Source organism: Arachis ipaensis, chromosome B7 (assembly GCF_059453495.1).
Source record: "Arachis ipaensis isolate K30076 ecotype BB chromosome B7, ASM5945349v1, whole genome shotgun sequence".
Classification (NCBI taxonomy): domain Eukaryota; kingdom Viridiplantae; phylum Streptophyta; class Magnoliopsida; order Fabales; family Fabaceae; genus Arachis; species Arachis ipaensis.
In genome coordinates, this window is record NC_142442.1 from 61,838,586 (window position 1) to 61,854,027 (window position 15,442).

Consider the following 15,442-nt stretch of genomic DNA (forward strand, 5'->3'; position numbering starts at 1 on the left):
AGCGAGGGATCAGACACACACAAGTGCTGATAACAACCCCTCTAAAAAGGCTTTTCCAACCACCTCTATAGGAAATAAACCTGCAGCAACCAAGGTTGAGGACTACAAAGCCAAGATGCCTTATCCTTAAAAACTCCGCCAAGAGGAGCAGGATAAGCAATTTGCTCGCTTTACAGACTACCTCAGGACTCTTGAAATAAAGATTCCGTTTGCAGAGGCACTTGAGCAAATACCTTCTTGTGCCAAGTTCATGAAAGAGATCTTGAGTCATAAGAAGGATTGGAGAGAAACTGAAAGAGTTCTCCTCACTGAAGAATGCAGTACAGTCATTCTGAAAAGCTTCCCAGAAAAGCTTAAAGATCCCAGGAGCTTCATGATACCATGCACATTAGAGGGTAATTGCACCAAGACAGCTCTATGTGATCTTGGGGCAAGTATCAATCTAATACCTGCATCCACTATCAGAAAGCCTGGTTTAACTGAAGAAGTCAAACCAACCCGGATATGTCTCCAACTTGCTGATGGCTCCATTAAATACCCATCAGGCATGATTGAAGACATGATTGTCAGGGTGGGTCCATTCGCCTTCCCCACTGACTTTGTAGTGCTGGAAATAGAGGAGCACAAGAGTGCTACTCTCATTCTAGGAAGACCCTTCCTAGCAACTGGATGAACTCTCATTGATGTCCAAAAGGGGGAAGTAACCCTGAGAGTCAATGAGGATGAGTTTAAGTTGAATGCTGTCAAAGCCATGCAGCATCCAGACACACCAAAAGACTGCATGAAAGTTGATCTTATTGACTCTTTAATAAAGGAGATCAACATGGCTACGAGTCTCGAATCAGAGCTCGAAGACATCTTTAAAGAGGTTCAGCCTGATCTGGGGGATTTAGAGGAATTGAAAGAGCCTCTGGAAATTCCTCAAGAAGAGGAAAAACCTCCTAAACCCGAGCTCAAACCATTACCACCATCCCTGAAATATGCATTTCTGGGAGAAGGTGACACTTTTCCAGTGATCATAAGCTCTGCTTTGAATTCACAGGAAGAGGAAGCACTACTTCAAGTGCGAAGGGCACACAAAACAGCTCTTGGGTGGTCCATAAGTGACCTTAAGGGCATAAGCCCAGCTAGATGCATGCACAAGATCCTATTGGAGGATGATGCTAAGCCAGTGGTTCAAACACAAAGGCGGTTAAATCCAGCCATGAAGGAAGTAGTGCAGAAAGAGGTCACCAAGTTATTGGAGGCTGGAATTATTTATCCTATTTCTGATATCCCCTGGGTGAGCCCTGTTCAATTTATCCCCAAAAAGGGAGGCATGACAGTGGTTCATAATGAAAAAAATGAACTAGTTCCTACAAGAACAGTTACAGGGTGGCGCATGTGTATTGACTACAGAAGGCTCAATACAGCCACCAGAAAGGATCATTTTTCTTTACTATTCATAGACCAGATGCTAGAGAGACTAGCAGGTCATGATTTTTACTGCTTTTTGGATGGCTATTTAGGTTACAACAAAATTGTAGTAGATCCCCAGGATCAAGAGAAAACTGCATTTATATCTCCATCTGGAGTATTTGCCTACAGAAGGATGCCATTTGGGCTGTGTAATGCACCTGCAACCTTTCAGAGATGCATGCTCTCTATTTTCTCTGATATGGTGGAAAAATTTCTGGAAGTCTTCATGGATGACTTCTTAGTATATGGAGACTCATTTAGCTCCTGTCTTGATCACCTGACACTAGTCCTGAAACGATGCCAAGAGACTAACCTGGTTTTGAACTGGAAAAAATGTCACTTTATTGTGACTGAAGGGATTGTCTTTGGGCATAAAATTTCAAACAAGGGGATAGAGATGGATCAGGCTAAAGTGGAAGTAATTGAAAAATTACCACCACCTGCCAATGTTAAGGCAATCAGAAGCTTTCTGGGGCATGCAGGATTCTATAGGAGGTTTATAAAGGATTTTTTAAAAATTGCAAAACCTCTGAGCAATCTGCTAGCTGCTGACACGCCATTTGTGTTTGACACAGAGTGTCTACAGGCGTTTGAAACTCTGAAAGCTAAGCTGGTCACATCACCAGTTATTTTAGCACCAGACTGGACACTACCATTTGAATTGATGTGTGATGCCAGTGATCATGCCATTGGTGCAGTATTGGGGCAGAGGCATGACAAGCTTCTGCATGTCATTTATTATGCTAGTCGTGTTTTAAATGACGCCCAAAAAAATTACACAACCACAGAAAAAGAATTGCTTACAGTGGTTTATGCCATTGACAAGTTTAGATCATACTTAGTAGGATCAAAAGTGATTGTGTACACTGACCATGCTGCTCTTAAATATCTACTTACAAAGCAGGATTCAAAATCCAGGCTCATAAGATGGGTGTTGCTTCTGCAAGAGTTTGATATAGAAATAAGAGACAGAAAAGGGATAGAAAACCAAGTGGCTGATCACCTGTCCCGAATAGAACCAATAGAAGGGGCGTTCTTCCCCCCTATTGAGATCTCTGAAACTTTTCCGGATGAACATTTGTTCTGGCAGGAAACACCATGGTTTGCAGACATAGCAAACTATAAAGCCGCAAGGTTCATACCCAAGGAGTACAGCAGGCAACAAAAGAAAAAATTAATTACTGATGCAAAGTACTACTTGTGGAATGAACCCTATCTCTTTAAGAGATGTGCAGACGGAATAATCCGTAGGTGTGTGCCTAGAGATGAAGCACAGAAGATCTTATGGCATTGCCATGGGTCACAATATGGAGGTCATTTCGGAGGTGAGCGAACAGCCACCAAGGTCCTCCAATGTGGTTTCTATTGGTCCACCCTTTATAAAGATTCCCGGGAGTTTGTACGTAACTGTGACAGTTGCCAGAGAGCTGGTAATCTGCCTTATGGTTACGCCATGCCTCAACAAGGGATCTTGGAGATTGAGTTGTTTGATGTATGGGGTATTGACTTCATGGGGCCTTTCCCACCATCATACTCAAATACTTATATTCTGGTGGCAGTTGACTATGTATCCAAATGGGTAGAGGCTGTTGCCACACCCACTAATGATACTAAGACAGTGCTGAAGTTCCTCCAGAAACATATCTTCAGCAGATTTGGTGTCCCTAGAGTGCTAATCAGTGATGGGGGCACCCACTTCTGCAACAAACAGCTTTACTCTGCCATGGTCCGGTATGGAATTAGCCACAAAGTGGCAACTCCATATCATCCATAGACAAATGGGCAAGCTGAAGTCTCTAATAGAGAACTGAAAAGAATCCTGGAATGGACTGTAAGTACCCGTAGAAAAGATTGGGCAAGAAGCTTGGATGATGCTCTGTGGGCCTACAGAACAACATTCAAGAGTCCTATAGGGACCTCTCCATACCAGCTTGTGTATGGTAAGACCTGTCATCTGCCCGTGGAACTGGAATACAAAGCCTACTGGGCAACCAGATTCCTAAACTTTGATGCCAAATTAGCTGGAGAAAAAAGATTGCTCCAGCTGAATGAGCTAGAGGAATTCAGACTCACTGCTTTCGAAAATGCCAAGCTTTACAAAGAGAAAGCAAAAAGGTGGCATGACAGAAAGCTGTCATCTAGAGTCTTTAAACCAGGAAAAAAGGTTCTGCTGTTTAACTCTAGGCTCAGGCTATTCCCTGGGAAAATGAAATCCCGGTGGAGGGGACCATATGTGATTACAAGTGTGTCACCATATGGCTATGTGGAGCTTCAAGACATTGATTCTAATAAGAAGTTCATTGTTAATGGACAGAGAATCAAACATTATCTTGAAGACAATGTTGAGCAGAAATGCTCAAGGTTGAAGCTAGATTAAAAAAGCTTAGCAAGGTCCAGCTAAAGACAATAAAGAAGCGCTTGCTGGGAGGCAACCCAGCCATTAGCAAAACTCTTTCTGTTATTTTATTTTATTCTATTCTTCATTTTATTTATTTTTAAAAGCATATAAGTTCCATATTAACAAGGTAAAGAGTCAATTGCATAAGTTCACAGGGCTACAGAAGGATTCAGAGCACAAAACAGAAAAAGGAGCTCACTGGCAAGAAAACGCCAGTAAGAGGGACCATTGGGCGTTAAACGCCCAAAAGGAGCATCTACTGGGCGTTTAACGCCAGTGGAGATAGCCATCTGGGCGTTAAACGCCAGAAAGAAGCAGCTTCTGGGCGTTTAACGCCAGATTTACAGCATCCTGGGCGTTCAGAAAAATGCCCAGTGACAAAGGAGTTTCTGGCGTTTAACGCCAGCTGGAAGCAACAGTTGGGCGTTAAACGCCCAGACCAAGCACCAAGTGGGCGTTAAACGCCCAAAACATGCAGCAGTTGGGCGTTTAACGCCAGGATTGTGGGGAGTAGGCAATTTCGTTTTCAATCCAAATTTTTTTTCCATTTTTTATGTTTCAATTCATGATTTCTTGCACAAACATGTTACAAATCCTAATTTTTCAAATCCTTTTTCAAAAGATATCAAATGTATCTTAATTCATAAACCCTTTTTTTTATCCTCTTCAAATTATTTTCAAGTCCTTTTCAAAACAATTTTTTCTCTTTTCCTTCTAAAATCTTTTCAACTCATCAATATCTTTTTCAAATCTTCACAACATCTTTTTCAAAATTCAGATTTATCTTTTTCAAATATCTTTCATATCTTTTCAATTTTAAATTACATCTTTTCCTATCATACTTATCTTTTCCAAATCACTTTTTCTATCATATCTTTTTCAAACAATTTTTGAAACCCACCCCCTTCCCTTTAAATGTTGGTTCGGCCTCCCCCTCACCTCCACAATTTGGACTTGGCTCTCCTCATATCCCTCTCCTTTCTTTTCTTTTACTTGAGGACAAGCAAACCTCTAAGTTTGGTGTGTTTATCCGTGATCACTAAGCCAATACCCACTAAGATCATGGCTCCTAAGGGAAAACAAACCAACTCAAGAGGCAAGAAAGAGAATATTCTAAAACCACTTTAGAATCAAGGGAAGTTCTTAACCAAAGAACATTCAGACCATTACTACAAAATAATGGGTCTAAGGTCAGTGATCTCGAAAGTTAAATTTGATCTAAAATAAGACAAATATCCGGAGATCCAAGAGCAAATCTGAAACAGGTGCTGGGAAGTCCTAGCTAATCCTGAAACAAAGGTGGGAAGAAATATGGTTCAGGAATTCTACGCAAATCTGTGGTAGACGGACAGGTAGAGAATAGCGGGAACCGCATTCTATGACTATAGAACTCTGGTTAGAGGGAAGATTGTTCACATCCACCCTAACAAAATAAGAGAGATCTTCAAGCTGCCTCAACTGCAAGATGACCCAGACTCCTTTAATAGGAGAATGATGAGATCAAACCTGAACTTGGACAAGATCCTAGAGGACATATGTCTCCCTGGAGCTAAATGGACAACCAACACAAAGGGTGCCCCGAACCAACTCAAAAGAGGAGATCTCAAATCAGTCGCCAGAGACTGGATGGACTTCATTCGGCGCTCTATATTGCCCACTAGCAACCGCTCTGAGGTCACCATCAGAAGAGCAGTGATGATTCATTGCATTATGCTGAAAAAAGAAGTGAAAGTTCATCAGCTGATTGCTTGTGAGCTTTACAAGATTGCAAACAAGAACTCCAAAGATGCCAGATTGGCTTATCCAAGCTTGGTCTCTCTGTTATGTAAAGATGCTGGTATAAAAATGGGAGTGGATGAGTACATCCCAGTTGAGCTACCAATCACCAAAAAGTCTATGGAAGGACAACAAGTGTAGAACGAATGATGAGAGGAACTTTTGCGTGGTCTAGAAATTTGCGGATAAATCCTCGTTGCAAGTATAGTTTCTAAACCTTCAAAAGTCCTTTCATACAAACGTTTTGGTTGTCACAAGTAACAAACCCCTTTAAAATTGATAACCGAGTATTTAAACCTCGGGTCGTCTTCTCAAGGAATTGCAGGGAGGTATATTCTTATTATTGGTTATGCAAAGGTATGTTTTGGGGTTTTGGATTAAGGTAAAAAGTTAGTTGAATGACAAGTAAAATAAAATAATAAAAATAAACTCTTGGCAAAGTATGAGAACTGGAAGTCCTGTCCTAGTTATCCTTATCGATTGTGATGAGAGTTGGATTTTTCTCCCACTTTGTTAACCTCTAACTATGAAGGTGAGTTAAGTGGATGAATTAATTTCGATTCCTCAAGTCCCAGTCTTTCCTTAGAAAAAGTTAGAGTTATTGGAACTCGAATTAATTCTTGAAGAATTCCAATTTTCAATCAACAATGAGTTTGATAACTCGAGAGTCACCAATTAATCAACCAAAGCCAAAAGGGGAGAAATTCTATTTGAATGAAAATAATTTGGATAAATGGAGAACATTAATAAATTAAAGAAAGCAATCATAAGTCTGAAATACCTCAAATTATATTAAATAAAATATTCAAATTTAACATGGAAAAAGGTTCATAAGCCAATTTGGCAACATTTGTAGATACGAATAAAAGCATTAAAGTAAAAGTAGAATAGAAACATAAATAAAAGTAAATATTAAACCTGGAATGAAGAAACGAAGAAATCCTAATCCTAATCCTAAATCCTAAGAGAGAGGAGAGAACCTCTCTCTCTAAAAACTTCATCTAAAACTAAAATTATGAATTATGAGAGCATGATTATGAATGGATGCATTCCCCCACTTTATAGCCTCTAATATGTGTTTTCTGGGCCGCAAACTGGGTCGGAAACAGCCCAGAATTCGCTGGAGATGAAATCTGCCATGCTGGTTTTTCGCCACTGCAATGCATCCGCGTGGATCACGCAACCGCGTCACCAAGCGTCAGAGAAACTATGGCATATTATATATCAAATCGAAGCCCCGGACGTTAGCTTTCCAACGCAACTGAAACCGCGTCGTTTGGACCTCTGTAGCTAAAGTTACAGCCGTTTGAGTGCGAGAGGGTCAGGCTGACAGCTTTGCAGTTCCTTCAACTTCTTGTATTCCTTCCACTTTTGCATGCTTCCTTTCCATCCTCTGAGCCATTCCTGTCCTATAATCTCTGAAGCACTTAACACACATATCAAGGCATCTAATGGTAATAAGAGAGAATTAATATTAGCAAAGATAAGTCCAAAGAAACATGTTTTCAATTAAAGCACATAATTAGGAAGGCAAATGTAAAACCATGCAAATAGTATGAATAAGTGGATAAAGAGTAGATAAAAACCACTCAATTGAGCACAAGATAAACCATAAAAGAGTGGTTTATGAACGAACCCATCAAGAGGAGAGCACAGGAGTTTCTCCCAGAAATCCCTCAAATTGAATACTGGGAGCGCCTAGAAGCATCTGTCACCAAGTTGCAAGAAGCTGTGGATCAACTGAAGGAATAACAGCAAAATCAAAACAGCATGCTCTGCAAACTGCTTAGAGAACAAGAAGAGCAAGGGCGTGAACTGAAGGAATTGAAGCGCTAGAAGCTATCTCTTGAAGGGCCAAGCACTCCACAAAAGAGGCATCCACCTCCCAAATTCAAGGTTGTTGAGTTCTAATCTTAGCCTTAACTCTGTGATAATTGTTCTTATTAAGAAATTTACCTTAGAAGTTATATATGAGTAGTAGTAATTAGTATCTCTATTTTGATTTTATCTCCAATTAAGCTATAATTTATTTTTCTCATCATCATCAAACATGAATAAAATAGTAGATTTTTATTATAAGGAGGCAATATTTTTTTGAGTTCTTAATAAGGAAAATTCTAATTATCTATATGTGGTGGCAATGCTTTTTGTCTTCTGAATGAATGCCTGAACAGTGCATATTTTTTATATTAAATTTTATGAATGTTAAAATTGTTGGCTCCTGAAAGAATGATGAACAAGAGAAATGTTATTGATGATCTGAAAAATCATGAAATTGATTCTTGAAGCAAGAAAAAGTAGCAAAAAAAAAAAAGAGAGAGAGAGAAGGAGCAGTAGAAAAGCCAATAGCCCTTAAAACCAAAAGACAAGGGTAAAAAGGATCCAAGACTTTGAGCATTAATGGATAGGAGGGCCTAAAAGGAATAAAATCCTGGCCTAAGCGGCTAAACTAAGCTGTCCCTAACCATGTGCTTGTGGCGTGAGGGTGTCAAGTGAAAACTTGAGACTGAGCGGTTAAAGTTAAGGTCCAAAGTAAAAACAGAGTGTGCTTAAGAACTCTGGACACCTCTAATTGGGGACTTCATCAAAGCTAAGTCACAATAAAAAAAGGTTCACCCAGTTATGTGTCTGTGGCATTTATGTATCCGGTGGTAATACTGGAAGACAAAGTTCTTAGGACCACGGCCAAGACTCATAAAATAGCCGTGTTCAAGAATCAACATAATAAACTAGGAGAATCAATAATACTATCTAAATTCTGAGTTCCTATGGATGCCAATCATTTTGAATTTCAAAGGATAAAGTGAGATGCCAAAACTATTCGGAAGCAAAAAGCTACTAGTCCCGCTCATTTGATTAGAATCTGAGCTTCACTTAAAACTCTGAGATATTATTGCTTCATGATTTCTCTTCATCCTATTTTATTTGTCTAGTTGCTTGGAGACAAGCAACAATTTAAGTTTGGTGTTGTGATGAGCGGATATTTTATACGCTTTTTGAGGGTAATTTCATGTAGTTTTTAGTATGTTTTAGTTAGTTTTTAGTATATTTTTATTAATTTCTTGGCAAAATTCATATTTTTGGACTTTACTATGAGTTTGTGTGTTTTCTGTGATTTCAGATATTTTCTGGCTGAAATTGAGGGAGCTGAGCAAAAATCTGATTCAAGCTGAAAAAGGACTGCAGATGCTGTTGGATTCTGACCTCCTTGCACTTGAAATGGATTTTTTGGAGCTACAGAAGTCCAAATGGCGCACTCTCAATTGCGTTGGAAAGTAGACATCCAGGACTTTCCAGAAATATATAATACTCTATACTTTGCTCAAGGATAAATGACGTAAGCTGGCGTTCAACACCCGTTCCATGTTGCATTCTGGCGTTAAACGCTAGAAACAGGTTACAAGTTGGAGTTAAACGCACAAAACAGGTTACAACCTGGCGTTTAACTCCAGAAACAGCCTAGGCACGTGTAAAGCTCAAGTCTCAGCCCCAGCACACACCAAGTGGGCCCCAGAAGTGGATTTCTGCACTATCTATCATAGCTTATTCATTTTCTGTAAACCTAGGTTACTAGTTTTAGTATTTAAACAACTTTTAGAGATTTATTTTGAATCTCATGACATTTTTAGATCTGAATTTTGTACTCTTTGACGGTATGAGTCTCTAAACTCCATTGTTGGGGGTGAGGAGCTCTGCTGTGTCTCGATGAATTAATGCAATTATTTCTGTTTTCTATTCGAACACGCTTGTTTCTATCTAAGATGTTCATTCGCACTTCAATATGATGAATGTGATGATTCGTGACACTCATCACCATTCTCAATCTATGAACACGTGCCTGACAACCACTCCCATTCTACCTTTGATTGAATGAGTATCTCTTGGATTCCTTAATCAGAATCTTCGTGGTATAAGCTAGAATCCATTGGCAGCACTCTTGAGAATCCAGAAAGTCTAAACCTTGTCTGTGGTATTCCAAGTAGGATTCAGGGATTGAATGACTGTGATGAGCTTCAAACTCACAAGGGTTGGGCGTAGTGATAGACGCAAAAGGATCAATGGATCCTATTCCAGCATGAGTGAGAACCGACAGATGATTAGCCGTGCGGTGACAGCGCACCTGGACCATTTTCACTGAGAGGACGGATGGTAGCCATTGACAACGGTGATCTACCAACACACAGCTTGCCATAGGAGGAACCTTGCATGCGTGAAGAAGAAGACAGGGGGAAAGCAGAGATTCAGAAGACAAAGCATCTCCAAAACTCCAACATAATCTCCATTACTGCATAACAAGTATTTATTTCATGCTCTTTTATTTTTTGCAATTCAAACTGATAATCATAATTAATCTCCTGACTAAGATTTACAAGGTAACCATAGATTGCTTCAAGCCAACAATCTCCGTGGGATCGACCCTTACTCACTTAAGGTATTACTTGGACAACCCAGTGCACTTGCTGGTTAGTTGTGCTGAGTTGTGAAAAGTGTGAATCACAATTTCGTGCACCAGGGACCTTATCATGTCCCAACATATAATGGAAAGTGTTACTTTCTTACCTTAGTTGATGATGCTACTCGTTTTTGTTGGATTCCTTGCTACTCACCAAATTTAAAGCTACAGTTTGCTTAAAAGATTTCTATAGCATGATAGAAACTCAATTCAATGTCAAAATCAAATGCATTAGGTCTCATAATTCTTGACATGGAGGAGGATGAAAGTGACTCTATCATCTTGGGAAGACCATTCCTAGCCACTGAAAGAGTTCTGATTGATGTGGAGAAAGGAGAATTGGTTCTGATGATGCATGAGGATTACTTGGTATTCAAGGTTTTTAGACCTTTACATCACTCTAATGAGGGAGGTACTTACATGAAGAGTGAACTCACTAACCCATGTCTCTAAGGATGCCTGACTGAAATACAGCAGAGTTCACAGTTCAAATCTCCTTTGGTGGGAGTCAACATAATTTTTTCTGATATCAAACCTAAGTTTGGTGTTGGGTGTGCATCATCCACCAAGGAGGAAGGTCCCAATAAGAAGGTACCTAGGGGTTGGTGGAACAAGAACATCCCCACTGATGATTTCTCACTAAGAATGAAAATGGTAATTACTAAAAGTCCGATCCTGCCTCATACAGTGAACAGGATCCTCTTTCTTGAGCATATAGAGTTAATCCATGAGAATATAGAAAAAAGATTCACAGTGAGAGGTGAGAAGCTAAGGGCCTATGATCACCCCCTCCTTAGTGGAGCTGACCATCAAGCTAGTCACGGTAAAGAAGCGCTTATTAGGAGGTAACCCAACCCTGAGTATCCTTTGGTTTTTATTTCAGTTTCATTTTCATATATTTATGATTTTTATTCATAGTTTTCCCATGGTTTTATAATGTTTGTGGTCATGCAAAGTGTATAGAACAGGGATAGGAAGAACCTAGAGGAGAAACAGAACATCCTGGAGAGCATTAAGGCGCTAAATGCCAGAATGGGTGTTCAGCACCAGAGATGGCACAATTTTCAAGGAGCTTGCTGAAGGATGGTTCTAAAACCCAAGCTGGGAGTTTAGCGCTTGGATTGGCAGCAAAAAGCTGGCGTTAAAAGCCAGGGAGGGCATTTAATGCCCACGAGGGGAAAAATTCTCAAGGCAACCCATGCCTCATAGGGCACTAAACGTCAGCTGGGCGTTTAGCACCAAGACTCGTCCTCAAGTTTTTTTTTAAAAAAAAGAGATCCAATTCTGGCGTTAAACGCCAGGGGTGGCATTTAACGCCCTAGATGGCATGAGCAGTATAGTATTGAGGCGCTAAATGCTGGAGCTGGCGTTTAGCGCTAGCAACGTGAATTTTAAATTTTGAAGAAGGTTCTTCACTGTTACCAATAGTTACTTTCCTTCCTCGCTCCCCTTTGACCATTCAACTCAACACCCTCTCTTCCCCTTACCCACTATACCATCCACATTCATGCACTCATTTCGCAATCACCCTTCACATCACACAATCACCCCCTATCAATCCATTCACTTCTATCCACTTTCCCATATTCACCTACCCCAATCACCATTAACTTTATTCAATTCCCTTAAACCCCATACCCCCTACCAACCGTAACTACCCCCACTATATATATCCCTCATAATTTTTCATTTTTCACTACAACATTCCCCACTTCCTTTATATTCCATTCTTTTTCCTTTCACTTCCCATATCCCAATTTCATCTCCTCTCTCTCTCTTTTAACCCCTACCAACTGTAACCCACCCCTTCCATTACAACACCACAACCCTTTTTTACTTTCCCCACACCTATATCACTTACATCCTTTCCCTCCCCTTTATTTCTTTCTTACCCAACGACACTCCCTCTCTCTCTTCCCATACATTTTCTTTTTTATCATTTCATTTTCACCACACCCTCATAGCCGAACCCACCTTTTCACTTTCTTCCTTCTTTTTGTGTTTCTCTCTTTGGTCGTTCTTCTTATTCTCTTTTTCTTTGCTCGAGGATGAGCAAAACCTTTAAGTTTTGTGTTGTGATGCGCTGCTTCTATCTTTTATCATATTTCACATGGCACCCAAAACTGGTGAATCCTCTTCAAGGAAGAGAAAGGAAAAATCTCCTGCATCCGGTCCATATGACTTTATCTAGTTCTTCTCTAAGACCCACGAGGATCACTTTAATAAAATAGTGAGCGAAAAGAAAGTGATCCTAGAGGTCTGCTTTGATCTGCAGCCAGATGAGATTTGGAGATCCGAAAACAGATTCTGAGAATGGGTTGGAAAGTGCTATGCAACCGCGTGACTGAAGTGGGTGTGCTGATGGTCAAGGAGTTCTACAGCAAAGCTTGGTGACTTACAAGCATGTCAAAGGCATGAACCCTGACCTAAAGAACTGGCGCACTATGGTTCAAGGGAGAATCCTAGAGTTTAGTCTGGAGAAGGTGAGGGAGATACAACACCTACCACCATCCAGAGATGACCCTCACCCTTACATTCAGAGGGTCAAATTGACTAGAGACTGGACCAAATTCTCACTGACATATGCCTCCCCGGAGCACAGTGGAGGAGGGATGCTAGAGGTCAGCCGTACCAGCTGGGCAGGCACGATCTGAGGCCAGTTGCTAGTGGATGTGATGCGTAAGTATCTTGTACCTATTTTCCCGTTGTTTTCTAGTCGTTTTTAGTCAAAATTTATTAAGTTTTATTATTTAGTGTAAAAATCTTCTTTGGATGCTACTTTGAGTTGTTTTAGTATTTTTATAATTTCAGGTGAAATTCGGAGCAAGTTAGCAGAGTTTTGTGTGAAAAGGAGAATTTGGAGCAACCCTCTTGAGCGCTAAACGCCAGCCTGGCATTTAGCGCCAGTAAGTCAGCACTCTAGGAATGTCTCTACCTCTTATGGGTGCTAAATGCCCAACTGGCATTTAGCACCAGACAATCCGAGCCAAGCCCACACTTTTGGAGCATCTCTAGTTGGATTTAGCCTTTATTAGTTATCTTATCTTTTATTTTTGTAATTTTTATTTACAAACAATATCTTTTAGTTTTAAGATTTATTATTTTATTTTATTTTCAAATCAAATTAGGATAGATATAAAAGGGAAAAGATTCACCCTTTAGGGGGATCTTCTCTCTTCTGCACTTTTTAGAACCTTTGTTTTCTCTATAAGTCATGAGCCACTAAACCTTCTTGGTTAAGTTTAAGAGTTCTGTTTATTTCTATGGATTGAGACTATTGCTTTTCTATTTTAATTAATTTACTGATTCAGTTTCAAGGATTACTTTTGTTCTTAATTTTATGAATCTTGGTGGAACGAGAGTATGACCCTTATTCTAGATGCATTCTTGTGACCCTTGGGAGATGTCTCTCACTTGATAATAGCTTGAAAGTAAATTTCTCCAAAATTACTAATTACTTGAACTAATTTGGATACGTGACATATAATCTGTTTAACTTTGGATAATTTGGGTTTCTATGGCCATAAACTAGATTTGAACTTAACCTTCTAATCAGAATCAAGTGAGCAAGAGATTGGCGATTGATGAAGGTTAGAGGAGACTAAATTACTAAGAGATTATGGTTTAGTCAATTATAGTTTGCCATGAAATGAATCGTACATGATTAAAATTGTTGGTAAGAAAACTTGATTTAGAAAAGTAAACATCTCCAATACCTTAACTGTTTCTCTCATTGATTTCTACACCAAACGCATTGTTTGCTTTCTTTACTCTTAATTCATTGTTTAATGCTCATAAAACCCACACAACCAAGTTTTCTGTTTGCCTGACTAAGCCAATCAGTTGACCATTGTTGCTCAGTTCCTCAGTCCTCGTGGGATCGACCCTAACTTACCTGAGGTATTACTTGGACGACTCGGTGCACTTGCCAGTTCAGTTATGGATATTCTAAATCTGCACCAGGATGGCTGGAGTTCATTCAATGCTCCATCATCTCTACAAGTAACCGGTTCGAGGTTGCTATTGACTGAGCCGTGATGAATCATTGCATCATGCTCGGCAATAAGGTGGAGGTGCATCGGGTGATCCCTCAGGAGTGATACAGCATAGCGGCGAAGGCCTCCACCTTTGCTAGATTGGCCTTCTCCCACCTTATCTTTTGCCTATGTGAGGCTGCCCGCAACCACATTGAGCGGCCTATCACTAGGAGGGGCATGGAGTATGCCAAGGAGCTGGGATGAGCACTACCTCAGGAGCCAGTTTTCCCTCCTCAGCAGGAGCAGCTTGAAATGCCTCAAGGATTTTATTTCCCTCCTCGAGACTATTGAGACCAGTTGACCACATCTATTGTGGAGTTGACATTTTCTATTGATCAGCTGAGGTTAGAGCATCAGGACCACTCTGCCTTCCTCCATTAGCTAGTGGAGGAACAATAGGGCCAAAGGCGGGATCTAGAGGAGCTGAAGCACTGGAGAGGATTCCTAGGAGGAAGTAACCACCAGGACTAAGGTGGTTGAGTTTCATTATCTGTTGCTTTATCTATTTTCTGTTTTTCTGGTCATTATATTATATCTTATTTCCTGTTGTTTATTTGAAAGCCTTTGCATGAGTAGTAGTAGTAGTATTTTATTATTTTTCTAGCTTAATTATTTAATTTAGTACTTATGTTTATATTGAAAATTGTCTCATGTATTGCTCACTAAACTTCAAAAATTAAAAAGAAAAGAAGTAGAAAAATGCATGAGACTTGGGTTATATATTATGACTTATTCTGGTTACTTTGATGTGGTGGTATTATTTATGATTCTGAATGTATGAACTGAATAGTGCATGATTGATAATGAAGTTAAGAATGTTGATTCTTGAGTACAGGAACTTAGAAAAATATTATGAATTCTCCAAAATTGAGTAAGAAATTGAACTTTGAAGCAAAACAACAGCAAAAAAAAAAGAAAAAAAAATAAAAAAAGGTCCAAGACTCTAAGCATCAATGGTTAGGAAGGTCAAATATGATTAAAAGCTCAAAAGAGTTGTTTTCCTAACCAAATGCTTGTGGTGTGAATGTGTCAAGTAACCCTTGAGACAAAGCCCTAAGAGTCGAGACCAAGTGCAATTGCAGAGTATGACAAAGGCTCTGAGCACCACTGACTGGGAGAAATTAAAAGAAAAGAATTAGAACTCAAAGAGTTCCCCATTTAAGTGCTTGTGGTGTTTTTTTTGTGCCAAGTAAAGCTTGAGGACAAAATACTAAAAGTCACGGCTAGGCTCAAGGTGTAAAGCACCAAAGAAAAGAAAAGAAAAAGCTGTGTTCAAGGATCAATCAGAGCTTGAAAAGAAAGGGAATCCATAATATCATC